This window comes from Coturnix japonica, chromosome W, assembly GCF_054131305.1.
Source record: "Coturnix japonica strain WE chromosome W, WE-NBRP24, whole genome shotgun sequence".
NCBI lineage: Eukaryota > Metazoa > Chordata > Aves > Galliformes > Phasianidae > Coturnix > Coturnix japonica.
In genome coordinates this window covers 11741416-11768828 of record NC_140701.1, presented here as the reverse complement: position 1 = coordinate 11768828, position 27413 = coordinate 11741416, and the positions used below count along the sequence as shown (strand labels likewise).

Genomic DNA, 27413 nt, shown 5'->3' with positions numbered 1-27413 from the left:
TTCTGACAAGGGATGAGACTCCTGCACTGCCTCAGCTGGATCACTGTCCTGCACAGAGAAAGTCCAAACCACCCCTTCCTTGTCTGGGTGCCCTTTGTGATTCATCAAACGAACTCTGGTAGTACTCGCTATATGTCTCCAATCAGTCATTGACCACTGGACGTGTGGTGGTTAATTGAGCGGATTTCAAAGCAGAGACATGATGCTGTTGTCTTTCATGAGCTGTTGGCCATGAGGACCCAGGGACATGTCAGGAGAGATGACTTAGAAGGATAAAAATGACATCATCTGCTGCTTGCTTGTCCGGGCTTCTGGGACTCAGGGAGCTCATAAAACTGGGCAGAGCTGCACAGAGACAGCTGTGCTGAGGAGCAGCTCTTGTGCACAGCACAACCTGCAGGTGACAGAAAGAGAGGAGAGAAATTGGAGTGAGCTTACAAGATATGTACTGTGTGAGCGCACTGCGAGCTCTCTGAAGGAGCATTGCTCACAGACCACGACACGCTAAGTCTCATGCAGTAGGCAATGCAGCTGCTTTTAATTGATAGTTAACTAAATCTGGGACATTCCGTAGCAGATTGGCTACAGATAATGCATGTTCTTTACAGTGGAAAAAAGACTTCTGCTCCAGCTGAGGGCTTCTGTGCTGCAGCATAAGAGTTAGGGGGGGAGCTGCATGTCCCAGCACAGCTGCAGGCTGTGCAGCCGGGGCTGCAGGCGGGTGCCCAGTGACTTGCGGAATCAAACTCTATAATCCAGAGATGGGTTATAAAGCAGGTATGTTTATTCCAGCGTTGCGCAGCGCCGGGTGCAAGGGGGATAGCTCCTCCAAACTTGCACACCGTAAAGAGAAAAGTGTGTTATAGATATAGGTTAAACTAATACATAATCAATAGTCTCCTCCTCAGTTTGATTACATATTCATTACATTCCCTATGGCCCCGTTCCCCGCGACCCCATTCCCTCATTCCCCCTGACCCCATTCCCCGCGACCCTTGCCGATGTTTTGGGGTGAAATTCTTCTTCTGTTTTCTTCTTGGTGTTATCTGCTGTTATTGTTCTCCCATGTCGGCATCATCTTGCCCGGGGGGGGAGGGGGATCTAATCCTTCTAGTCAGAGGTCTCCGGACAGTTTCTTCTTATCTTTATTGCCCTCTTCTCTGGCTTTATTTTGACTAAGTGTCTGCAATTCCCCCTTTCCCTGCACTTTTAAATGTACAGTTACCCTTTGTCTTGGTTTCTGTGAAGTTCCCCTTTCCCTTTCTATAGCAAAGTGTTACCTTACCACCATTTTGAGGCTTTGCTCACTCTTCAATTCCCCGCTTTTCTTTAATCTAGCAGGCTTTTACCTGCTAGATTCTTAATGGGTCTCAAAATAGGCTCCGCTCTCTACCTTTTTGTCTCAGCTCATGTCTCTTCCAAACCTCGTATTCCCTTCCAGTACCTTGGTACAGACACAAAAGACATCTTATAACAACACAAGTAAAACACACCAAGAGTAACAAGGTGATGCAGGCTAAGAAAAGCTGTTTTAGTCATCCTAAATTTGGCAACTAGTAAGTTTATCCCATGATCCAGAGAAAACTATTCCCCAATCGGTGTTATCCCTGCCTACTCCATGTTGCAATGCATCTTTGGATAAACAGGATATCTCCTTTTGGATTGTCCATCAGGCATCTGCAGCAGCATCCTCAATTGTTTCTAAGGTTACAGAAATTTTCATACAGCGATACCCCCCTTTTCTTGGGAGTTCTGTGAACTCAATTTGTTGTTGTTGCCCTGGAAGGCCCTCTCCCATGAGGCCCACTTGTGCCCTGTTCCTGGTACTGGGACTGTACTTTGTAGTGTTGGTTTGCTCAATATATTCTCTTATCTTCCCTTATAACCAATTTCCATAAAATACTAAACGGGCATAATAATGTGTCCATTTGGGCATGCACACATCTGTCAGCTTGCTCTCTTCCTTTCTAAATTATTAATTGGACTCCTGTTCTCTTTAGAATATTTTACAGGTTTTGACTTGGCTTCAGAGATTTTAAGTTTACCGTCTGGAATTGAAGCCTTCTTCAACTGCCTGTTCTGCCATCTGATCTATCAGCTTATTTTCTGTTTCCTGTACAGTGTTACATTTCTGATGTCTTTTACAACATATAATAACCATTGGTAGATTTAAATCAGGCTGTTTTTCTTGTGTGTGAGCAATCCTTGCTCTTTTCAGACGGTACTATGAGCGTGTGGCACATATATAGCATCTGTCCATATGATTAAAGCTCTCGTCAAGGCAGTTATTTCAGCCTTCTGAGGGGAAGTCCCCACAGCTGGTGGCTGTGCTTCGATTACCTGGTCAGTAGCAGTTACTGCATGTCCTGCCTTACAGTCTCCTTGTCTCATAAAACTGCAGTTGCTGGTAAACCAGGCGTCTTCTGCATCTTCTAAGGGTTCGTCCTTCAGGTTCGACTGACCGGCTGGAATGTGCAGCTTCAGTTGTTTCAAAGCAGTCATGTAATAGTGGTTCTCCGGGAGTTCCGCTAAGGAAAGATACTGGGTTGACAATATTAGTCACAATTATTTCTACATCACCTTGCTCTACCAGGATGGCCTGGTATTTCAGGAATCTTTGGGGTGAGAGCCAATGAACTAATGTCCCCCTTTTGCCTCCAATACAGTAAACACTGTATGAGATATTAAAACTGGTGTCCTTTGGCCCAGTGTAGATTTATAGGCTTCTTGAATATTGAGCACTAGTGCAGCCACTGCCCTCAGGCACCATCCCTTACTCACTTCAAGCTGTTTGAGGTTTACCATCAGTCCGTAGCTGTGTATCCATGGTCAGCACCCTCCTGTCATTCCTCGGAACGTATGGAGTTCCTTGACAGTTTGCAGCTCAGGGGCTTAGCAGATGGCTTCTTTCTTGGCAGTCCTTAAGGTCCAAAGTCCAGCTGTAATTTCTGAGTTATTTGTGCTTTCTGTAAACCAAGAAACTCAGCAAACTCTCAGTCTATTGTACACAGTCCTTTTGTTGCTGTGGCATCCACATGCTCCAGTAAAGTTCCACCCTAGGATGGAGGATCCCAGGTCTCAGGCTCATGAGTTGACTAGTTCTCAAAAATCATTAAGCTGTTCTCACAACCCTGGGTAACACTGTCCAGGTTAACTGAGTCTCTTCTCCCTCTGTTAGGGTTTTCCTATTCAAAGGCAAATAACCTTAGGCTTCCTTTAGCCAAACCAGGCAGAAGAGACATCCCTCAAATCCAGAAGGTAAACTCCACCTATTCATTCCTTAACTTGGTTGATAAAGTGCATGGATTTTCCATCACTGAGTGTATCCATTCAACAATTCCATTACTTGTCCTCATGTCTTCTACCAAACTAAAGCACTTGTTATCCGAAAATTTAGCAAATTGGCAAAATTGGAGTTTTGTACTTGGATTCCCATTCAATTAGTAATTCAAACTCAAAAAATTATCTATTATTTCTTTTGTCCTTCTACAGTCACATATCCTCAAAGGGCACCACTTTACCCTGAGTGGGTGAGCTCTTGCTTTTAACTTGTATTTAGGGCTTAATTTTGGCCCTGATGCCCACACCCCTAAGTGTGTCTTAGTTGAGATTGCTGTGGCTCCTGGGGGTATAACATTGTTTTTCCCAGTTTGTGTTAATAGTCAGACTTACAATTCTTAATCAGCCAATATTGTTTGACCCTTAGCTCCAGTTTTATTAAATTTCTTGCCAGGGTAACCTGACAGGTACAAGAATTTCTGTATTCCTACTTGTTTTCTTAGCTTATATTTAATTAATTCCAAAAGTAAGCCTTTTCTTGTTGGGCAGTAGCACCTACTAATGTTACAAAACCATCTATGGGTAGTAAGAAGCTCCCATATCCATCAGAAAATGAACTAATTTATCCTGCTTCCTTAGCTGCAGTTTCATCGGTGTATCTGCTAGGGTTAACTTCCCAAGTTCTCATTGTTCAGTTCTGCAATCAGAGGCAATTCCTTCTCACTCAGCTTGGTCGGATTTCTCTACCAGTGTCCCACTGCATTTGCACACTGCTTTCATTCCAGCGGGGCAGAGCCCTCCCTGGGCTCTTCAAGCCTCCCTCCCCCCGCTTTCCTCGTGGGGGATCCCTGGGTCCTATGGCCCTACTCTAGCACCACAACAGAAACAGCTGTTATTATTCTCAATTCCCTGAACATCTCTGATTCTCAATCAGGTGTTTGTTTTGTTATTTGTTGTTGTTGTTGTTGTTTGTTTGTTTTCTTCTTATTGTACACCTCTCTTCAGACCTGACATCCCTGTTTTTATCTTTGCCTTCCTCAACTTTTGTCCTTCCCAAACTTTCTCACTTTCCAAACTCTAATCATTACATTTCACCTCCTCTCCAGAGCCATCCAGTGCTGCCCAGATTTCAGATTTCCCAGATCTCTGCACATGAAGGCTATTCTCACTTCCAGTGCCCTGTCCTCTCCACCTTCCCCTTTGCTGTTTACAGCAGCAGTCTCTGACCCTGGCTCCCTCTCCCACTCTGAGAGTTCTGATTGCAGGGGAACGGTGCGGGGGGGTTGTTCTCATGCCAGCACAGATAAACTCACTTTCTCTTTAACCCTTTTTCCTCTGTACACTATTCCACTATTTGTACCCTCATTTACACTTCCACGTACCCTCAACAATACTTCCGTATGACATTAACAACTACACTTTCTTATACCAGCCAAACAGTTTGTCCCATTCCCTTCAAAACCCACAAATCAAAAAACACAGTTCTTCAGTTTCCAAAAACACTCTTACTACGTTATAACTTTCCCATAGCAATCCATATTGTTCAGTTATACACCTCTCGCTACAGAGCCAGCACTGACTGACCCACCTTCCTTACACCTCTTCGCAGGCAGAACACAGTATCACATAAATGGCTTGATACTCATTCCACACAGACATCCCTCTATATGTTCATTGTCCCTATCCTCCAGCTTATACACCAACCACCATTGATTACAATATTTAATCAAGTTTTTCCGACTCAGGGTTTCTCTTGATTTCCCAGCAATATCTCGCCAGTGTGCCAGTATACACCCCAGGGGTGAGCGCGCAGGGACCTCTTTGCCCTGTGATTTTCCCATCGTAACTTAATATAAACCACCGTATTCTTTTATAAGTAAAACCACTTCTGACACAACAGCATTGTTATGACTTATGACCACATACTTTACAACAACCAGTAATTAATAATACAAAATAAACAAGTATTAAAACAAAGACAAACAAGTATTGGAGACAACTTTCGCTTCGTCCGTCCCCGGCCGTTTCCCTCGCGGGAGGACGGAACCGCAGGTCGGGACTCCACACTCGCCCCGCAGCTGTGCTGCGTCTCACTCACACCACACTCACACGACAAACAAATTCAAACAAAATTACATTTTCAAATATCATTTGTTAAGCTTAACCAAAGATGTTAAGAACACCGGTGCTAGTTGTTGACTTAGGTCACCTATATAGACAGCGCTGTACGATACTAATTATCCCAGGATTACCCAAATCACCCTGTACTAGAGAGCAGACAAGCTCTGCCCAATTAGCAATCACCTGAATGTGAGCAACAGCACTTTTACCATGCGTACGACTTACTGGCCCCTTTGTAGGCACTCCCTAGGGAGTCCTAACCCAGCCGGCAACCTAACCTAACCCGTGAGCTCACATCCCTGGGGGGAGCACGCCGACTCCACTGTGCCCTGCGTAGGACGTCTCCTCACGACTTACGGGTCCCCCATTTCACATACCTGGTCCGCCGAGAGATGGTTCTTGTCTGCTCCTGCAGTGATCAGATGAGGGAGGGGAGTCCTTCCGAGAAATCTCGGGGCGCGCCAAAGGCGTCCCCCTTCTCAGCTGGTCCTGCAGCCGAACAGAGAGGGTCCCATCTGGGGTGCCAAATTGACTTGCGGAATCAAACTCTATAATCCAGAGATGGGTTATAAAGCAGGTATGTTTATTCCAGCGTTGCGCAGCGCCGGGTGCAAGGGGGATAGCTCCACCAAACTTGCACACCGTAAGGAGAAAAGTGTGTTACAGATATAGGTTAAGCTAATACATAATCAATAGTCTCCTCCTCAGTTTGATTACATATTCATTACATTCCCTATGGCTCCGTTCCCCGCAACCCCATTCCCTCATTCCCCCTGACCCCATTCCCCGCGACCCTTGCCGTTGTTTTGGGGTGAAATTCTTCTTCTGTTTTCTTCTTGGTGTTATCTGCTGGTACCATTCTCCCACGTAAGCATCGTCTTGCCCGGGGGTATCTAATCCTTCTTCTTGTCAGAGGTCTCTGGACAGTTTCTTCTTATCTTTATTGCCCTCTTCTCTGGTTTTCTTTTGACTAAGTGTCTGTAATTCCCCCTTTCCCTGCCCTTTTAAATGTAAACTATCTACAGTTACCCTTTGTCTTGGTTTCTGTTAAGTTCCCCTTTCCCTTTCTATAGCAAAGTGTTACCTTACCACCATTTTGAGGCTTTGCTCACTCTTCACCAGGGCTGTCCTGCAGAGTAGGGTCCCTGCTGTGCCCCTGGGGCTGTGTGCCGGATATGGGACTCTGCCGCCTGCCAGGCTCAGCACTCAGCCTGCCCGGTGAGCTGCCCAGGGCGCTCCAGGGAGATGTGGGGGGGGAAGGAGCCCCCCAGCAGGGCTTGTGCTGCCACAGCTGCTGCCTGGGGCAGGGGAATCGCAGCTCCACTGCACAACAGTATGTTATTGAAGGCCCTTGGCAAGAGCTGAGCCATGGCAGGGAGTTTCCATTTCCTGTTCTGAGGCAAAGAGAATTAGTCAGAAATCTAAAAGGGGCAATAAGAGTTCTGAGAATTTTTTGTCAATCAATTGCTTGTTTTGTGAACACTCACACATGATGTGCTTTCATTCTCCCCTTTCTCAAAGGATGGAACCAATTGTAATTATCATCATTTTCTGTAAGCATGAATAATTCACTTATCATACGAACAGGCAGCATTTTCTATCTGAAACTGAATGCCACAGAAGCTGGGGTAGGGGGCTCTAAGAGCACTTGGGGTAAAGTTATAAGACATGAAACAGATGAAAATATCCACGGAGAAGAGATAAGAAAAGAAGAGGAAGGTCAGATCACCATGAGCTGCTTCTGCTTAAGGAATGCTGAACAACATGAAATTAAATGCAAGTAATGGTGCTAAATGTACACTGTTGTAGGAGAATGAAAACATTTCATATTATAGCAGGAGGAGTGTCTCTGAGAATGGTATGGATTTGTCATTACCTTCTGCACTCTGAGCAGGACTCCAAGCCCAACAACAGCAGATGCCCAACAGCAGCTCCATCAGCGAGTTCCTCATGTTGCCGCTGGGAGACACAAGGCAGCTGCAGCTCCTGCACTTCTGGCTATTCCTGGGCATCTACCTGGCTGCCCTCCTAGGCAATGGCCTCATCAGCACAGCAGTAGCATGCGACCGCCGCCTGCACACCCCCATGTACTTCTTCCTCCCCAACCTGGCCCTCCTCAACCTGGGCTGCATCTCCACCACTCTCCCCAAAGCCATGGCCAACTCCCTCTGGGACACCAGGGCCATCTCCTACGCAGGATGTGCTGCACAGCTCTTTTTCCTTCTCTTCTTCATGTCAGCAGAGTATTCCCTTCTCACCATCATGTCCTATGACCGCTACGTTGCCATCTGCAAGCCCCTGGACCTTGATGGACAGCAGAGCTTGTGCCACCATGGCAGCAGCTGCCTGGGGCACTGGGGTTCTCAATTCCCTGCTGCACACTACCAACATATTTTCACTGCCTCTCTGCCAAGGGAATAATGTCAACCAGTTTTTCTGTGAAATCCCCCAGATCCTCAAGCTCTCCTGCTCAGAATCAAATCTCAGGGAAGTTGTGTATATCATTTTTAGTGCCAGTTTTGCCCTTGAGTGCTTTGTTTTCATAGTTGTTTCATATGTGCAGATCTTCCTTGCTGTGCTGAGGATGCCCTCTGAGCAGGGATGGCACAAAACCTTCTCCACGTGCCTTCCTCACCTGGCTGTGGTCTTCCTATTTCTCAGCACTGCCTTTTTTTCCAACCTGAAGCCCCTCTCCATTTCCTCCCCACTCCTGGATCTGGCAGTGGCACTTCTGTACGCAGTGGTTCCTCCAACACTGAACCCTATTATCTACAGCATGAGGAACAGGGAGATCAAGGAGGCTCTCAGGAAGGTGTTGCAATACACACTATTCCAGCTTCCATAAAATGCACAACTTTCTCACAGGATTCCCAGTGATGGTTCTTTATGTTTTATGCATCTTTGGTTGTTTGATTATGTGAGATATAGCAACATGCATAAAAAAAAAAATTAAAAAAAAATGGTATTTAACTTATAAATAAATATTAATTTCACTTCTTTCCTACCTACTTTCCATTTTCTCACTCCAGGAGCTCATGTAAACTTGTAAGCAGATTCCCTGAATATCTTGTAAGATACCTAAAAGTGTTTCAAAATAGACTTTTACTTAGCTTTTCTTTTATCCTTCTTTGACTGGATTTTGGAGGTACAGCGGCAGACAGCAGAACAACGAGCTCTTTCCATTTCTGATCTCTTTACACTGCCACAGTGTTCTCAAGCCCTGTCATTTGTGCAGTCCTGAAGGTCTTCTGTATCTCATGACAGTCCTGTTGCCTCTACAGCAGGAATCCATTGCTGCAGTCAGTAGCCCTCAATAAAGACGGCTGTGTCAGAGCTGGTCTCCTTGCTGGCACTGCCATAACAAGAGGGCCCCTTCAGAGCAGGTCCAAAGATCTGGAGGCCTCTTCCAAAGCTGGTGTAAGGAATATACCTCCGGAGCTGCTCCCTGAGAATACCTTGAGATCTTCTGGTGCTCTTCAGTGCGTGACCGGATCAGACTGAATAGTCCCAAGGAGATCAGTAAGCGTCTCAGGGCAGTGCTGTGGTTTAAGCTTTATGGGTTGAGACAAAGAGAAAAAGAAAAGGATAATAATTATGACAAATGTATTTATACATATATATTTAGTATATTTTCACACATATACAACACATGCAGTTGCAAACATATATGAACTAATCCCTATGTTTATCTGTTTGCAATTCCAGGACTAGTTGCAGGGTTTTAACAGCCATAGGATTCAATGTAGGAACTGAAGTGACTGTCAGGCTGTTGCAGGAATTGCAGCAACTGCAGAGCTCATTGCCAGAGCTGGAATCACCGCACAACCTGGGATTGAAATTTTAGCAGCCACTGGGCTCATTGGAGGGGTTGGAGTGACCACAGGGCTGTACCTCCTGGCACAGTGCACCTCACATGGGAGGCATTTGTTTCATTTTCTTATCACAGTACTTGGAACAGCTACAGGACCTTTATCAAGAGTGACTGTAGAGCTCATTATGAGGGGTGGAGTGACAGCGGGATCTGTCCAGAGCATGGAGTAACTGCAGAACGTGTAGCAGAAAACCTTGGAGCTGCTGCAGGGTCTGTGCCATGGGTTGCAGAGGCTGCAGCACTGTCAGCAGATCCAGCTCTCTTCCCCTTGAAGATGGTGAAGAGTGTTGAACACAGCTCAGTAGGTGTGGGCCAGGCCCTGGCACACTGCAGTCATTTGTGCTTCTTTGGGATTACCAGAGCCACAGCAGACCTGCCCCCAATATTCTACCAGTTTCTCAGGATCCTGCAGTTGCTCAGAGACAAAGTTCCAAAGCCCTGGGGTACCCACAATTGCAAGCAGCTTCCCAGATTGTCCCACATCCCCTGCCAAGCAGAGCCTTCTCACCTTGGGGCAGATCTCTCACTGATATACCTGAATAATTGTTTAACCTCAATCCTAGAATCATAGAATCACCAAGGTTAGAAAAGGCCTAAAAGATCATCCAGTCCAACCGTTCTCCTATTACCAATAGCTCCCACGAAACCATGTCCCTCAACACAACATCCAGTCGCTCCTTGAACACCTCCAGGGACAGGGACTCCACCACCTCCCTGGGAAGTCCATTCCAGAGCCTGACCAGCCTTTCTGAGAAGTAATACTTCCTAATTTCCTGCCTGAATTTCCCCTGCGGTAGCTTGAAGCCATTCCCTCTGGTCCTATCACTAATAACATGAGAGAAGAATCTGAACCCCAGCTCACCACAGCCTCCCTTCAGGAAGTTATAAAGAGAAATGAGGTCTCCCCTGAGCCTCCTCTTCTCCAGGCTGAACGTTCCCAGCTCCTTCAGCCTCTCCTCATACGGCCTGTACTCCAGACCCCTCACCAGCGTTGTTGCCCTCCTCTGAACACGTTCCAGGGCCTCCATGCCTTTCTTGCAGTGAGGGGTCCAAAACTGAACACAGTACTTGAGGTTCTGCCTCACCAGAGCTGAGTACAGGGGAACAATCACCTCTCTGCTCCTGCTGGCAACACTGTTTCTGACGCAAGCCAGGATGTCATTGGACTTCCTGGCCACCTGGGCACTGTCCTCTCACGTTCAGCCAAGCATCAATCAATACCCCCAGGTCCATTTCCTCTTCAGCAGTCTTCCTACCCAATCCTGTAGCGTTGCTTGTGGTTGTTTTAGCTGAAATGCAGAACGCAGCATTTGGTCTTGATGAACCTCATCCCATTGGCTTCAGACCAGCTCTCCAGTCTGTCCAGATCCCTCTGTAGGGCCGAGCTACCCCCAGGCATATCCACACTCCAGGCCAATTTGTTGTCATCTGCGAACTTACTGAGGGTGCACTCAGTGCCCTCATCCAGGTCATCAATAAAGATGTTGAAGAGGACAGGCCCCAGCACCGACCCCTGGGAAACACCACTTGTGACCGGTCACCAGCTGGACTGAGCTCCATTCACCACCACTTTCTGAGCCTGGCCCTCCAGCCAGCTCCTTACCCAGCCAAGAGTGTACCCATCCAAGCCATGGGCTGCCAGCTTCTGCAGGAGAATATTGTGGGAGACAGTGTCAAAGGCTTTGCTGAAGTCTATGCAGACTACATCAACAGCCTTTCCCTCATCCAGCAGATGGTTCACTTGATAATGGAAAGAGAAAAGGTTGGTCATGCAGGACCTGCCCTCATGAACCCATCCTGGCTAGGCCTGATCCCCCATTAGTCCCGCAGATACCACGTGATCTCCCTCAAGACAATCTGCTCCATAACCTTCCCTGGAACCTAGGTCAGGCTAACAGGCCTGTAGTTCCCTGTATCCTCCTTACGACCTTTCTTGTAGATGGGAGTCACATTGGTGAGCCTCCAGACTTCTGGGAACTCACCAGTCAATAAGGAGCGCTGTTAGATAATTGAAAGCAGATTGGCTATCACCTCTGCCAGTTCCCTCAGCACTCTCGGGTAGATTTCATCCAGCCCCACGGACTTGTGGCAGTCCAGTTGGAGCCATAGGTCTCTGACCGTTTCTTCCAGAATCACAGGGGGTTAGTGCGCTCCCCAGCCGAGACTACCAGGTCAGAGAGAGGAGTACCCTGAGGATAACTGGTCTGACTTTTAAAGACAGATGTAAGGAAGGCATTCAGAACATCCGTCTTTTCGTTTACAAACTCCACGATGTTCAATCCGGTTTCCAGGCTGTCTTCCCAGATTGCCACACGTTTTTGGAAAGCTGAGTTAGTGTTCATTCTCATATTCATACTCACGTTCATGTTATCAATATCAGAGAATGTACTTCTCTCCATTCGTTCTATGCAGAAGTCTCCTTCAAAACCAGAGAATGCTGACTGGCAGGGTATATAGAAAGGTTTAGGAAAAATCTTAGAACCCTCAGTGCTGTGGCATTTAACTCCTGAACATATGAGGCACCCTAAGAAATTAAGTGAGTATTTGAGTCAGAGATGGTGCGGCTTACAGAGATCTAAGGAGGTAAACCTTATTTGTGGTTTGGCTTATGCTTACTGTGCTCTGTATAATACTATTCTGGAGAGAGAGAGTTTCCAAGCTAAGGTTCAAGTTGAAAAGGAAAATCACCAAGTCAACTCTAATCAGTCACAGGAGGCACCAGTAACGATATCAGTTGCTCCTGCGGAAGGCAAGAAATGGAAATGGGTGTCCATTCAACGGTTGAGGTTTAACAAAAGCAAGTGTAGAGTCTTGCACCTAGGAAGAAATAATTGCATGCACCAGTACATGCTGGGGGAAGACCTGCTGGAGAGGAGCTCTGCAGAGAGGGACCTGAGCGTCCTGGTGGACAACAGGTTGGCACTGAGTCAGAAGTGTGCCCCTGTAGCCAAAAAGGCCAATGGCATTCTGGGTTGCATTAAAAAGAGCATGGCCAGCAGGTCACAGATCACAGAATCACAGAATCACAGAATGACCCGGGTTGGAAGGGACCTCAAGGATCATGTAGTTCCCACCCCCCTGCCTAGCAGGGCCACCAAACATGCACATTTACTAGATCAGGTTGCTCAGGGCCCTTTCCATCCTGGTCTTGAACACCTCCAAGGACGGGGCATCAACAACCTCCCTGGGCAGCCTGTTCCAGGGCCTAACCACTCTCCTAGTGAAGAACTTCCCCCTGACATCCAACCTAAATCTTCCCGCTTTCAACTTAAAACCATTTCCCTGTGTCCTGCTATTGTCAGCCTGTTCGAAGAGTTTACTCCCCTCCTGGATGTAAGTTCCCTTCAGGTATTGAAAGGCTGCAATGAGGTTGAAAGGTGCTCGTTAGGTTCACCTGAGCCCATCTTTCCAGCCTGTTGAGGTCCCTCTGAATGGCATCCCTTCCTTCCACCGTATCGACCGCACCACTCAGCTTGGTGTAGTCAGCAAACTTGCTGAGGGTGCACTCAATTCCCTCATTGATGTCATTAATAAAGATCTTAAAGAGCACTATTCCCAAGACAGACCCTTGGGGGACACAGCTCATTACTGGCCTCCACCTGGACATAGAGCCATTGTCCACCAGCGTCTGTCTGCGGCCTTTCAACCAATTGCTTATCCATCCAGTTGTCCACCCATCAAATCCACTTCCTTCCAATTTGGAGATGAGAATGTGATGGGGGACCGTGTCAAAGGCCTTACTCAGGTCCAGGTAAATGACATCGGTCGCCTTCCCTTCGTCCATCAACGCCTTCACTCCATCATAGAAGGCCACAAGGTTGTTTAAGCATGACCTGGTGAAGCCGTGCTGGCTGTCTCAGATCACATGCCCTTTGTCTTGGTTTCTGTGAAGTTCCCCTTTCTATAGCAAAGTGTTACCTTACCACCATTTTGAGGCTTTGCTCACTCTTCATGGTGGCTCTGATGCTGAGAAACCCCTCCTTTGTCTTATGAAGCAGAAAGCCCTGATTCCCCGAACCTTAGCAGGGAGGACCTCATTTTGACTAAGGATCCTTCCTGGAGCAGTGAGTCGGAAGTCTGTATGATGTTTAATGAAAGACATGGGGACAGAAGATCCCAGGCTCTGCATGTGGTGCAAGGATGCTGTCAAGTTCATGTCCCGTGTGTGCCCTGTGTCTCATCACAGGATGTAGGATGTGAGAAGGGCCCAGTCTGAACAAGCAGTCAATCCCAATGAAACTCTGAACTTCAGATCTCTCAGTTCCAGTGCCCTCCTGTGCACACCCTCCCATAATTTGATGTCCTTTATTTTCTGCATTGCCCAGAAGTGCACCCACTGCTCCAGGTGATGCTGCAGCAGTGCAGTGCACACAGGGACAATCCATTCCCTCACCCAGATGGCAATAAATTGCTTGATGCGCTCCAGGGGACTGTTGGCTTTCCTGGCTGCCTGGGCACACTGCTGAATCATGTTCAATTTGATTCTGACCAGGACCTCCAATTCTTTTCAGTCAGACATCTCTCATGTGTCCCATATCCAGCCAGTGTGTATGTCCAGGGTTGCCCCTAGCCAGGTGCACAAGCAGACACTTTTTCTTGTTATGCTTTATGCACTTGGTGCTTTGTACCAACTGGTACCCAGTTCTCTGACTTGTCCACATCTCACTGCAAGTTCTCTCCACCCTCAGTGGAGGCAACAGCACCTCCTCATCTGGTCACATCAGCAAACTTGCTCAGAACATCTTCTAGTCCTGAATGCAAGTCATCCACAAAAACATGAAAGAGAAGTGGCCCTATAATGGAGCCCTGGGGACCCCTGATAGTGACCATCTGTTACCTCGATCTGGTAACCTGGAAAGTCAAGTCCCTTTGTGAATGTGTATCGACGGCCCCGACCAAGTCACAGCTGTTTGTTACACCAATATGGTCAGCGGTAAAATGGCGTTTATTGGAATGTGAGGGTCCCTTATATAGGTATCCAGTTTCATCTTTATCTTTTTTACATATGCATGACCCAGCAGGGGAGGGCCTATCACGTTACATCCCGAGGGTCCGATTTCGCCTAATACAACATTTCCCTCTCCCCATGCTTAACAAAACCATGCCCCGTTACAACGCAAGCGCCGATCCTAATCCTAACATATAAAAGTGTTAGTACTTATATAATTTAAACTTTGTCACATATTAACTATAAAGTGAGGCATACAGGTTAAAAAGCATGCAGAGATAAGTGGTGCAATGTCTAACAATGTTAGCGGTGTTCTAAACAGTATGCCCAAGGCATCTTTGGTTATATTATACAGTTCATCCTTCTGCTCAAAGCTTCTCGTATATCTGCTGGAACTCCATTCTCTCATTCAAAGTCCTTGCACCTGTGCCTCTTGAACCAGCAGCAGGAAATCTATTGCAGCTCTATTCTGTAAAACAGCATGCCTGAAAGAAAAGTACTCAGCTTTCGATTAGTTTTCCGTTTCTCCCAGACCGCCCTTTTGGGTGATCACTGCATCAGGTTTTATTTTTCTCGACGGGACCCATAAAATTTTTCTGGATTCTCTATCCTTTACTGTGCCATAACCTCTTCGTTCATAATGATTGATTGCATAATGTGCTGTGCCAATACTTCCGCCTGCTGGGCTACCGGGATCATACCTCTGTGACCTTCCCCCTCCCCAAGGACACGTATCTTGTCCTTCAGGAGAGGTTGGCCCTTTCCACAATTGCTTGCCCCTGGGAATTCCCAGGGATTCCTGTTGAGTGAGATATTCCCCAATGCTCGAGCCATTCTTGAGTAGATCACGAGATGAAGCGCGAGCCATTGTCTGTCTTGATGTGTCGCAGCACACCAAGGACCATGATGGCAGTGGCCCAGTGTCGCTGAGCTGCAGGGGACTTAAATGTTAACATAATCATCATCACTCAATCAAAACCTTGACTGATAATGCGCTAAACATAAGGTTACATGTAAGGTCATAATTTTTTGAGTAGACATATACACACTCATTCCAGCATTCATTTTAGACAATTCTATAAATGGAAATTTCTAAGCTAATGTATTATTACTTATCGATAACTATGAGGTGGCAAACCACCAAAAGGAGAGAGAAGGAACACAATAGTGGTGGATGCCATAGGCAGTGCCTGCAGGGCGTCCCCTGCTTCAAAGTGCACTTTGTCTTTCTCACCCATCACAGACTCTCTCCTGTGCAGGGTTTTTTCACACGTACACCATATATGCATGGCCAGTGCATGATACAGAGCCCAGGTGGAACACCTGCTCATAAAACATAACAAACCACTATATTAGATCTCTCTACAATACAAACTACTCAGAAAAGTTATTTACAGCTATAGTTACTTATTTCTACTGTTACTTGCTTCACCCTAGCTCCCCCCCCCTTTATCTTTTAATTGGTAAGCTTTTTCTTGTTGACCTACTCCTACTATAGATACAAAAATCATCTATGGGTAATAATTCTTGATGCAGTATAGAGTGAGATGCACCTGTAACTGTCAGAAAACAAAGATCTTAACACCGCTGTGTGCACACTGCGTTCAGCCCACTGGGGGCAAAACTCATCCTGGGATCTTCAGGTCCTGCTCTAGTAAAGCTGCCACCATTCCATCCAACTCCACCACCACAATTCCCCCTCCATACAATTTCCAAGCTCCATAAATAAATTTGTCCAAGTACCCTACCCTAGTTCCCTAAATGTGTATATTATTGGGAGAAAATGAAGACATTCTTGCTCCGACTAGCAAGAGATACTTCTAATGTTTTGCTTTTGACCCCATTCAGAAGTAACGATTTGTTTACTTTCACAAGCGGAGGAGGATGGGGGGGGGGGGGCAGTGAGGAGGGGCAGCGCGGGGGTTTGCATTCTCTTGCTGGCACTTAAACTTCTCTGGCTAGAGCAGATCACATTCAATATTTTAACTCACTGTTCTTTTGTAACCTTTTTGCTGTTTTTTGTTTTTCACAATTCCACCACTCGTACCCTCAATTACACTTCCATGTAACATTAATAATTCCACTTCCATATAGCATTCATGTTTACACATCCCTATAACATTAACAGTTCCATATACCATTTGCATTTATACTTTCATATACAAACACTTCTAGGTTTTTCAAAAGCAATAAACTTCTTGGAGAAGCACAAACGTCAAAAAATTACTTTCTCACTTCCCCAAGAGGTGCACACACAAAACTTTCCAAATTCCAAGATACGTTACAAGTTACTTAAACCACCAATCTTCAAGCCATAACCAAATTATGTAGTTTTAACACATCCAAGGACTGATATCAATCACAATCCACAACCACAACAAACAAAAACATAGATGAAAAAGACTTCTCAAAGTTGTTAACAGCAGTTTAACCGACTCCGACTGCCCGTGGCTCTCTCATCAGCTGGTCTTGTTTCAGCTTCAGAGACTCCACTCGTGCCCGGGGCCCCCTGACCGGACCCCCAATTAACGATAAAAAGGAATGCCTCCCTTATCTTTGACCAATCCGAGACTTGGTCGCTCTTGTTCTCCCCTCTCCCTCCCCCCAGGTAGAGCCGGACCAGCAGCCCACCCTCTTGGGGAAGGGTTATGATGACTAGGAACGCCTCCGCCTCCGCCCCCGCTGATGCGGATTGGCTTCCATCTTGGTTACGCCTATCCACCCCGCCCCCCGGGGCAGAGCCACACCCACAACCCATCCCATCTCGAGGAAAGGACCCATCCTCCCGCCCCTGCTCACTCCCTTTCCCCACCCCCAAGGATGGGCGAAGGAGTGCAGAAGACACCGGTTGCTTTGGATACCGATATGGGGCCTCATAGGAAGGTTTCTGCGGGTCAAGAGATAAGGATGTGGAATGTGTGGAATGCCGCTGGACAGGGCCGTCTGCTTGTTGTTCAGCCGGAGTGATGGGTGCGGTCGGGATGGCTCGCGCCACCTTGTCTTTGTCTTTCAAATCCTCACATCTGCAAGAGAAAAAGCCTCCCGACCCAATTCCCAAAGCAGCCCCAAGCCGAGCATCAGTCTTCCCTTCTTTCCAAGCCGCTTTCAGCGCCCCAAGCACCAACCCCCACGTTTTGATCTCAGCATCTTTCTGCTCATTCATTGCACGCTCACAGAGCGAAAAAGTTAAAGAGTCCCACTTATTGTGATCCAAAATCTCCCGAGGAGAGGAAAGCTCCCTCTCCTTTTCAAGACAACTAATGACGGCCGCAATGTCCTTCTTAGAAGGCGTATCTTTCCTACCATAGTAGGTTTTACAAAGTTGCAATACTACTCTAATAACGGAATCCATTTACCCAGAGACCTAAAGTCTTCCTGGTCTTCTACGAACTATCGGCCGTAGGATAGGCGCAGCGCTGCATTCCCCTTTGCACCCCACCGAGAGTGCTTCCACGGGCTCGAACCGTGGATACTGCGTCCGTCAGCGCGGTTTTAGCCGTCGCACACTCACCTCCAGGACTTTCCTCACACGGGGCACCATTTGTTACCTCGATCTGGTAACCTGGAAAGTCAAGTCCCTTTGTGAATGTGTATCGACGGCCCCGACCAAGTCACAGCTGTTTGTTACACCAATATGATCAGTGGTAAAATGGCGTTTATTGGAATGTGAGGGTCCCTTATATAGGTATCCAGTTTCATCTTTATCTTTTTTACATATGCATGACCCAGCAGGGGAGGGCCTATCACGTTACATCCCGAGGGTCCGATTTCGCCTAATACAACAACCATCTACCAGCCTGATGGAACCCAATTACTACAATCCTTTGGGCCTGACCTATTGACCAGCTGTTCACCTACCACGTTATGTTTGTGTTTAGCCATATGCAGTACATTCTGTACAGAAGAGTACTGTGAGAAATAGTCTCAGAAGCTCTTCTGAAATCTTCAAGGATAACATCAACTGGCTTCCCTTGTTCGGCTAAATGTATAACTAAGTCATAAAAGGATCTATAGTTAAACAGGACCGTCTCCTTTTGAACTTGTGTTGGCTGCGACCAATGACAGACATTCGGCAGGGCTGAAGAGGTTGCTTCCAAAGGCAGGGCTCCCGTGTGCGCTGTGGGAGCTCAAAATGGACTCCAAGGGGCCCAACAAGGATGGCCTGGCCAGCAGGCTGCAGCACGGCCGGGTAAGGCTTGGACTTGACAGGCCTCTCCTCCTGACCCTGAGGGTACGTACAGCAGAGCTTCTGCCTGGAGGGATCACATCCATATGGCAAGGCAGGCTTCGGCTGGTTAGTGAGCAAGGCCGGGAAAGCTCGCTGTTGTGGTTTTGTAATTTGGTTGGTATTGCTATTCCACATCAGAATGTCATGTGGGATAATGGGAGTTAAGGGGACAACGTTTTTCTTTCTTTTCTTTTTCTGTGGACTACCTTAAATGGGCATGGGGGGAGGGAAGTGGCACTGGAGGGAAGGTCAGGAAGGGGTTGGGGTCTAAGCCGGTTCCCTGCAGGAGACAGCGTGGTTGGAACTTCCCACCTCCCACAGCCTATCGGTGAGATTTCGCCTTTTTTTTCTCCTTGTTGAAACTCTCTCTTTGCTGTTTAGTGTCACAGGGTTCATTAAAATGCCGCTTGTTCTCAGATCGTTGTTTTTTTTTCATTTTTTCCCTCCCTAGGGGGAAATTCCTATTCGCAATCTCCCTCACCATCCACTCTCTTGGAGCGCACGTGGCCGGGCCGTGCCTCTGTGCAGTACCACGCTGTTAGAGCAGGGATGTACTTTGTCCCTTCTCTCCCCGGGTTTATTTCCACTGTCACGGAGTGAGCTCTAGAGAGAACTCTGTGACAAAACGCATCAATCACGTCACAGCTTCAACTATGGCACTTATGACTCTTGGATTGCAAGCAGCACGTACTGTGCGGCCATCACCTGCCTCCTGATGAGGCCTTGGATGAGCCAGATAACAGTTAGTGTAAAGCATAAGATCACAGAGCCAATTTCCAGACACATGAGCACAGTGCCATGAACACCACCAAACCACAACCAATTCCAGAAGTCAGAGATACCCAGCTTGCTGCCCCACAAGTCGCGACTGATGTACCCTTTCTTTTCTAAGAGCCTCTGCAAAGCATCCTTCACTCACTGCAGGGTGGTAGTAGTGTTCTTTTCCCCGTCGGAGGTTCTATTCCTTTTGAGCGTGTTAAGAACCTCAGTCATTACTGCAATCCCGGTGACCTTGGTTAGTGGCCAATGGAGGGTGGAGCAGAACCCTCTGAAGTTCCTCCTCTTCCTCATCCTCCTCATCCACCAGCACTCAAAATGCCCCTGGCATGTTGCACGGCACAGCCACTGAGTAGGTGCAAATGAGGGCTCGCCAAGGGTCCTGGCATGTCAGGTGTTGTTTACCGACACATTGAAGGTAAAAACTGAGATATTAAGTCTTGCGCTGTAGTTCCCTGGCTTCAAGAAATACCCAAGGAGGGAAACCCCAAATGAGCAGAGTGAGAAAGGGTCCCCTACAGTGATAAGGCCAGGCATATCACGCCATTCTCCCGGTGGGAAGTCAGAGTGGCCAACTCTTTCCAGAAAGGAGATGCCACATGGTTGAGCAGAAGTGAAAGAATCAAGGATAGGCAATGTAGAGGTCTTACCCTGGAGTTCATGGAAGATTGTATTTCAGGATTTAAGAAATCTAGTCTTGAACTGAAACATCTTTGTCTGGAGTATATGACTCCCTGGCCGTCCAATCTGGTCTGATTCTGCAAACACAATGACAATGCAAAGCGTCAGCGAGTCACTGCTATCCTAGCTAAGCCTATAACAATAACAGTAAATGAAAAGCAGATGTATCCTTCTATTCAGGCTAGAATATGGGGAAGCCTTGAACAGATCACAGATCTCCTTGACGTAATGCTGGACAGTTTCATCAAAATTTGTGCCACAGGGGACTTAGGATCCATTAAGGCTGAAGTTACAGCAACCACCACAGCCCTTCTTGAACTGTTCTCGTCCGACTTCTTTGACTCCTCCCCTCCCACCCCTGTTGATGGTTCCTGATCTAAAGTCGCTTTGGCATCGGTATTTGGTATTTCACCAGCCACAGGCTCCATCTGATTCCCCTTGTCCAGTGCCGCGTCTGAGGGAGTGGCAAGGTTGTCAGACTCAGACTTGGGACAAACCTTATTAGACAAGCAGTCATACACTGCTTTCCATAGCTGCTGTGATTCCTCCGCCCAGGAAAAAAGACATTGCAATGACCCAAAGGCTGGAAGCAGATTTGCTGCTTCTTTACTACCAGTGCAAGAATAGTTCTGGAATAGTTATCCTCCCGCCTTCTCTAAATTACCTTTTCTAATGCATTCCCCAGGGGTTGAGCCAAACCGCTTCTTCATCATCCAGTGTATTAGCGGCTTCAGTTCCTTTTCATGGACTGGATAGTCCACATTCTGCCCTGTCCCTGTTAGCATACTCACCACTCGCTTCAATGAAGCCATAATGAGCAGCCTTCTCTCACCACGAGTGTGCACTCAGTTGTATCAAATTGGGGTCACCAAATGTTGCCACGATGCTAAAGACCTGCGTTGATTGAATGGCAAACCAGCTAGGCTAGTCCCCTACATTCTGGACATCCACAGCTCAGAGCACACAGAACAGACACACGCACCGAGTACCCCTGACCCAAATGTCCCACACATGTGTCCGTCCCCTGGTGCACTCAGGCAGAATGTAAATGAGTTTCAGGAAAATAATGAATATGAAGATGAGTTCCAGGAAATTTGTTGGATATGTATCTGTTTGGCTTTCAAATATATAACACTTCTGCTTGCAGGTATGCAAGATAAGAATGATCCCCTTACACCAGGTGCCTGATAAACATATTCCTACTTTATAACCTAACTCTGGGTTATAGAGTTTGATTCCGCAACTCAAAGCCATGCCTCTGGAATCAGTCTGTCCACTGATGAATAAATAATATGTCATCCAAATGCATTCAGCAGAGATGAGCCTGCTGTCTATCAAGAGCTTTCAGCCATGGAGCCCCAGGGAAATCTCCAGGGGAAGCAGTGAGGAAGAGAAACTCAAATCCTCGAGTGTGCTGATCTGGGCTGGGCTCCTGGGATACAGGGAGCTCATACATGTGGGCAAAGCTGCAGAGAGACAGCTGTGCCCAGGAGCAGCTCTTGTGCACAGCACAGCCTGCATCTCCCAAATTTTTAGTATCAGCTTAATGTTTTGGTGCTTTGTTTTCAAAGTGGTGTCCTATGTGCAGATCTTCATTGCCGTGCTGAGGATGCCCTCTGAGCAGGGACGGCACAAAGCCTTCTCCACGTGCCTTCCTCACCTGGCCGTGGTCTCCCTCTTTCTCATCACTGCCTTTTTTGCCTACCTGAAGCTCCCTTCACTTTCCTCCCCACTCCTGGATCTGACAGTTGCACTTCTGTACTTAGTGGTTCCTCCAGCACTGAACCCTATTATCTAAAGCTTGAGGAACAGGGAGATCAAGCACGCTCTCAGCAGGGTGTTGCAATATGCACTATTCCAGGTTCCATAAAGTGCACATCTTCCTCACAAGATTCCCTGTGATGGTTCTTTATCTTTTATTCGTGTTTGTATTTTTGATTTTGTGTAATACTGTATTTTGCAAATACACCAGATTGGTGTATGCCCGCAGTTATTGGCCCCGACCAAGCGGTTGTTCAGACACGCAAGGGTTAGCACACAGGCTTGAAGAACCATATGCCACCAGTGGTGCCCCTTGTGAGGCAAGACTGTTGTGTTTTATCCCCCTGTGTGGGTGCTATACTGGGGTAGACGGTGCACTGTATCACACTCGCACAACTAACAAAAGACAAAAGGCAAGGTGACTAGCATCAACCAACAGCACCTTTATCTGCCAGCAACATTCCACTGCATGAGCTTGAATCCCCGCCCCATATCCTTGGCAGTCATTATACCCATTATTGTGTAACTCTACCTCTCCTGTTGGAGGGGGAAAGGGGGAAGAGAAAGGGGTGGAGCTCGTAAGGCCAGAAAGGGGTGGTTCTTCTGCCTCTGTAAGAGACCATGCTTTTTACATTACTGTCTCAAAGTTTGCTGAAATGGACAAGTTCAGGCAAGTCCTGGCCAAGGTTCCAGGGTTCCCTTTGTCTGAGACACACAGGAACCAAGGTTCGAGAAATCCCTTTGTTCAAGAGATGGACAAGTCCGGGAGCTATGAAAGGGAGATAAGATGCAGGTTAATGGCCCTAAAGTGGTCTTTTTGTGTGGGCCTATCTCAAGGAAGATGGCCATCTCCGAGGAATTCACATGACTCTGACCCAAGCCTTCCAGAAATGTCACGAAAGCTGGGAAGAAGAAGGATAAAAAGGGCACGTACAAACCCCGAATGGAGGTTTTCTGACACCAGATGCCTCACTACGGAAACAAGGAGGTTTTCTGTCATCAAATGCCTCTCTACATGAACGCCTGCATGCTGAAGAAGATGCCTGCATGCTGAAGAACCTTTTAGGTTTTCTAGGTATCTGACCTCAGATTCCTCCACCGTTGTCCTACTGCTGCCTACTGTCTCTTCTGAGATTGCTGCTCGAGACTCTGCTTCGTGAGACCTCGCTGCCCGAGACTCTGCTTCTTGAGACCTCGCTACGTTGACCACTTTCTCTGCGTTTCACCGATCTGCTGTTTGCGGCCTGCTACACTGCTGCTGCTCTCCCCTACGCTTGTTTTGCCCCAGACCAACGTTAACAACGTGCTACGGGACACTGCTGCATCCAGGAGGTGACTATTACCCGCTTTAACGTAATTCTTGCTCTTTTCTACCTTTTTCTATCGCCTACTTTCCCTTCCCATCACCCTAATTTTGATATTCGTCGCTCTCCCTTCCCCATCCCCTCAATTGTCTATCATTTCTAATAAACTGGTCGGATCAACATTTGAATGCTCTTCTTCTTAATCTCACGCCGGGCATAACATATCAAAAGAACCTATGCCTCACTCCTAAATTGGAGCGAGACAGCCCCCCCCCAGTGAATGTGGTCAATGGTCGTAAGGCTGCGATGGGGACCAGAGGATGCTGGTGTGGCCCGATCACAGATTGGTTAAAAATAAGAGAAGAGGTGGAAGAAAAAGGCTTTTCGGTGGTCGTAGAGGCGTTCTGTGAAGTGATGAATAATAACCTTAATAATATAATAACTTTAATAATATTGCTTCTGGATAAGCAGAAGTCCGCAACCTTAACCAACGAGGGGCTTGCAGATGCTATCACTAATGTGATGGCTGCAGCTTCTGTACCACTGCGAGCCATAGAGCCTTCCAAAGGCCCTTGTTATCAGTGTGGCCAGTATGGTCAAATTAAGGCTCAGTGTAAAGCTACAAGTGGGGGAGAGAGAGAAAAAATTGCATGTCAGCAGAGAGAGAAAAAATTGCTTGTCAGCTGTGTGGTAAGGGAGGACATACCGCTTGGCCATGCAGAAACCACAGAGTCCAGCCACAGGGAAACGGGGGGGATGGGGGGGGGGCACAGGCCCGACGCCCCTCCCACATTCCACAGAAAGGGCCATCAACAACACCTATACTCAACCCACTGGTTATGCCAGCTTCACCCTTGAAGTTCATAACACACATACCATGGTGTTAACACTAGACGGTCAAGATCGCCCCTTAGTCAGGGCTTTCATGTCCTACCTTGACTTGCCGCCTGACTTCTCAGGTTGTTACTCCGTTCTGATTACAGCGCTTATTGATTCGGGAGCGGATGGGATGTTACATAAGGACTGGCCTGAAGCTTGGCCAGTGGGCCCCTCTCAGGTGATTAGAGGGGTGGGAGTGACCACCTCTAAAAGGTCCCTGGCTGAGGTGGAAACTGTCATAGTTAACAGAGACGGCTCGCTGGAAAAACTGGCTTTGCTTGTTCCGCTTATTACCAAAATACCAGGGAGTCAACTAGGACAGGATTTCATAAACAGCGTGGGTGCACATATTACAAATTTATAATATAGACCACTGTCTACCAATTGTCTACCACACATGCAATCCCATTGCGGTGGAAACAGGACGCATGCCCCGTTTGGGTAGATCAGTGGCCACTTCCTCATGATAAACTTGATGCACTCCAACAGTTAGTCTCACAAGAGCTTCCATTTGGACATATAGTTCCCTCCCTCAGTCAATGGCACACTCTGATCTTTGTCATCAAGAAACGCTCTGGTGCCTTTCGCTTGCTGTGCCCAATTAGTACCTTTCAGAGCAGTACAGCAATGAGGGCCAGTGTTATCAGCTATATCCAAAGAATGGCCACTGGTGGTCATAGATCTTAAAGACTGCTTTTTCTCCATTCCCCTCGCAGAAGAAGATTGGGAGACGTTTGCCTTCATGGTATCGACACTCAATTATTAAAGTCCCGCTAAGAGATTTCAGTGGTGCGTCCTCCCGCAAGGAATGACGTATCCACCATGATCTGTTAGTTAGCAGTAGGCGGAGTGTTAGAATCAATCAGGTGAGATTTCCCTCAATATATGATCCTGCATTACATGGATAACCTTTTGCTTGCAGCCCCTACCGAGTTAGGGTTACAGACACTTGAAACACAGGTAATCACCACGCTTACTGCTGCTGGGTTCACTGTTTCGGAGCACAAAGTACAGAGAGGCCCAGGAGTTGAATACCTGGGGTATAAGTTTGGTCCTGAATGGTGCAACCTGATGGCCTTGATATTCAGCCACATATAGAGTAACTATGGGACATACAGAAATTGTTGGGAGCCCTCCAGTGGGTTCAGGGCGCCTTGGGAATATCTCCACAATTAATGAAGCCCTTTTATGATCAGCTGAGAGGGTCTAACCCAAGGGAGTCCCGAGAACTGACCCCCTAGATGGCTGCAGCTTGGCAAGAGATCTTACAGAGCTGTATGGAAAAGTTGCTTAAGCGGTGGGATCCTGCCCAGGCCCTTGAAATAGCTGTTTGTAGGTGCGAGGCAGGTGCCGCTGCTATGCTGGACCATTCCCTCGATGCTAAACCACAACTGCTTTGGTGGCTGTTTTCGCTACAGCCTACACGTGCCTACACATCTTGGACTGAGATACTAGCAGTGCTGCTCAGGAGATCCTGACTGCTTTCATTACAGGTCCTGGGGAAAGAGCCTGATACTTGCCGAGTGTGTTTTGTGATGTACAGCCGCTCCCTGAGAGCCTCCTCACAGGGTTACAGGACTTCGGAGGGACGATCACGTCCTCGGACACCCTGCCTATCTTTGATGTAGCTAAACCTCTGGATGTTTCTCTGTGGTTTCGAGTTCAAACCTCTCCGCTTGAGGGGCGTACACTGTTCACAGATGCCTCTTCAAGAACAGGCCAGGGGGCAGTGGTTTGGCAAGCATCTAATAATAACTGGCAGACCGCTATTTTCGTAGACCCAGTGGTTAGTGTGCAGATGCTTGAAGTAATGGCCGTAGCAGTTTCAGTTCACTTTTGGCTGGAGATACCCTGTAATATTGTCACTGATTCCACATTTGCTGCCAATCAGCTGACCAGGATGGGCCGAGAGGGCTTCCCAAGTACAAAAGCTGCTGGTGTTTTGGAAGAAGGCCTGGCTACCTGCATAGCCCCTATTGCAATCTTCCATGTGCATAGCCACTCTGAGGTGCCAGGTTTCTTCACCACAGGCAATGAGGTAGCAGATAGAGCTGCTAGTACACACATTTTTACAGTTCAGGATGCCTGTGATCTTCACTCCACCCTTCAAATAGGTGCCCATACGCTATCTAGGACTTGCTCCATTCCGCTGTCTGTTGCACACGATGTTGCCCAAACATGCCCTCTTTGCAATTCAGCGCTGGTGATAGGGGTGGGAGTGAACCCTCGTAGTCCTGCCCCATTGCAGGTCTGGCAGAAGGATTTCACTTGAGAAGACTGCACGGGGCCCCGCAAATTGTTGGCTGTAACAGTGGACACGTCTTCAACTGTCATTGTAGCCAGTCAGCATGATAAAGCAAACTCATCGGCAGCACAGAGTCACTGGACTGTTGCTATTGCTGTAGTTGGCCAACTTTGTCAGATCAAGAACGATAATGGGTCCTGTTTCATGTCTCGCTCAACAAAGAAATGGTTAGCAACATGGGAGATCCATCATATCACGAGTATCCCTGGTATCCCATGGGCTTCCCTGCTGCAACGTTGTTTGACAAACTGTTTTGATAGTATAAGACAGTGTAATTGTTACTGGCACGTGGAAATGTACTTGAGGCTATGTGGAAGTGTATCTGAGGGTACAAATAGTGGAAGAGTTTACAGAGGAAAAAAGGGTTAAAGAGAAAGTGAGTTTATCTGCACTGACATGAGAGCAAGCCCCCACACCGTTCCTCTGTGAGCAGAGCAGAGCAGAGCAGAGACACAGTCCCCATGTATCAGATAGTGTTATTCTGCTTACCAAATGAATGAGCTCACAACAGAAGAGGCAGATCTTCCTCTCTGCACCATCTGTGGCATACTCTGGAGTTCAAGGCATTGCAAAGCTATGGCACATCTACGTTCTTGCACTGATGACACCTTAGTATGTTCTGGGCTCTCATTTCAATGGCATCTAAAGAAGTCTAGGGTCATGCCAGCTGACAGGAAGCTGGAAAATGTTGTCTCATTGTAAGGAAGAGCAAGAAAGATGACAGGGGCAATTATGGACCTCTCAGTCTCACTCCAGTTCTTGGTAAAATTATGGAGAAAGTGATGGTGGGAGTGACTGAAAAACACCTGACGAACAATTGGGTCATTGGTCACAGCCAACACAACTTCCTGAGGGGAAGGTCCTGTTTAACTGTAGGTCTTTTCATGACAAGGTTACCAAATTGGTTGACCAAGGGTAGATAGTTGAGGTTACCAGTAGAGCTTTTGAGACTATTTCTCACAGTACCCTTCTGCACAGAATATACTGCATACGGCACCAGGTCCATAAAATATAACAAGAACAAGTGCCTGATTGTGCACCTGGGTAGGGGCAACACTGGACATGCACACTGACTAGGTATGGGACACTGGAGAGCGGTATGACTGAAAAGGACTGGGGGTCCTGCACAACATCTAACTGAACGTGAGTCAGCAGTGTGCCTAGGCAGCAAGGAAGGCAAACGGTCCCCTGGAGTGCATCAAGCAAGTTATTGCAATCTGGGTGAGGTAAAGGATCATCCCTGTCTGCTCTGCACTGCT

At 47.4% G+C, this 27413-nt stretch overlaps 1 long non-coding RNA gene across 1 annotated transcript in view; it reads right to left on the bottom strand.

Moving 5' to 3' along the window:
* Positions 1 to 27413, bottom strand: part of LOC146754516 (uncharacterized) — a 375770-nt gene that overhangs the window by 237028 nt on the left and 111329 nt on the right. The gene's annotated exons all lie outside the window — the stretch shown is intronic.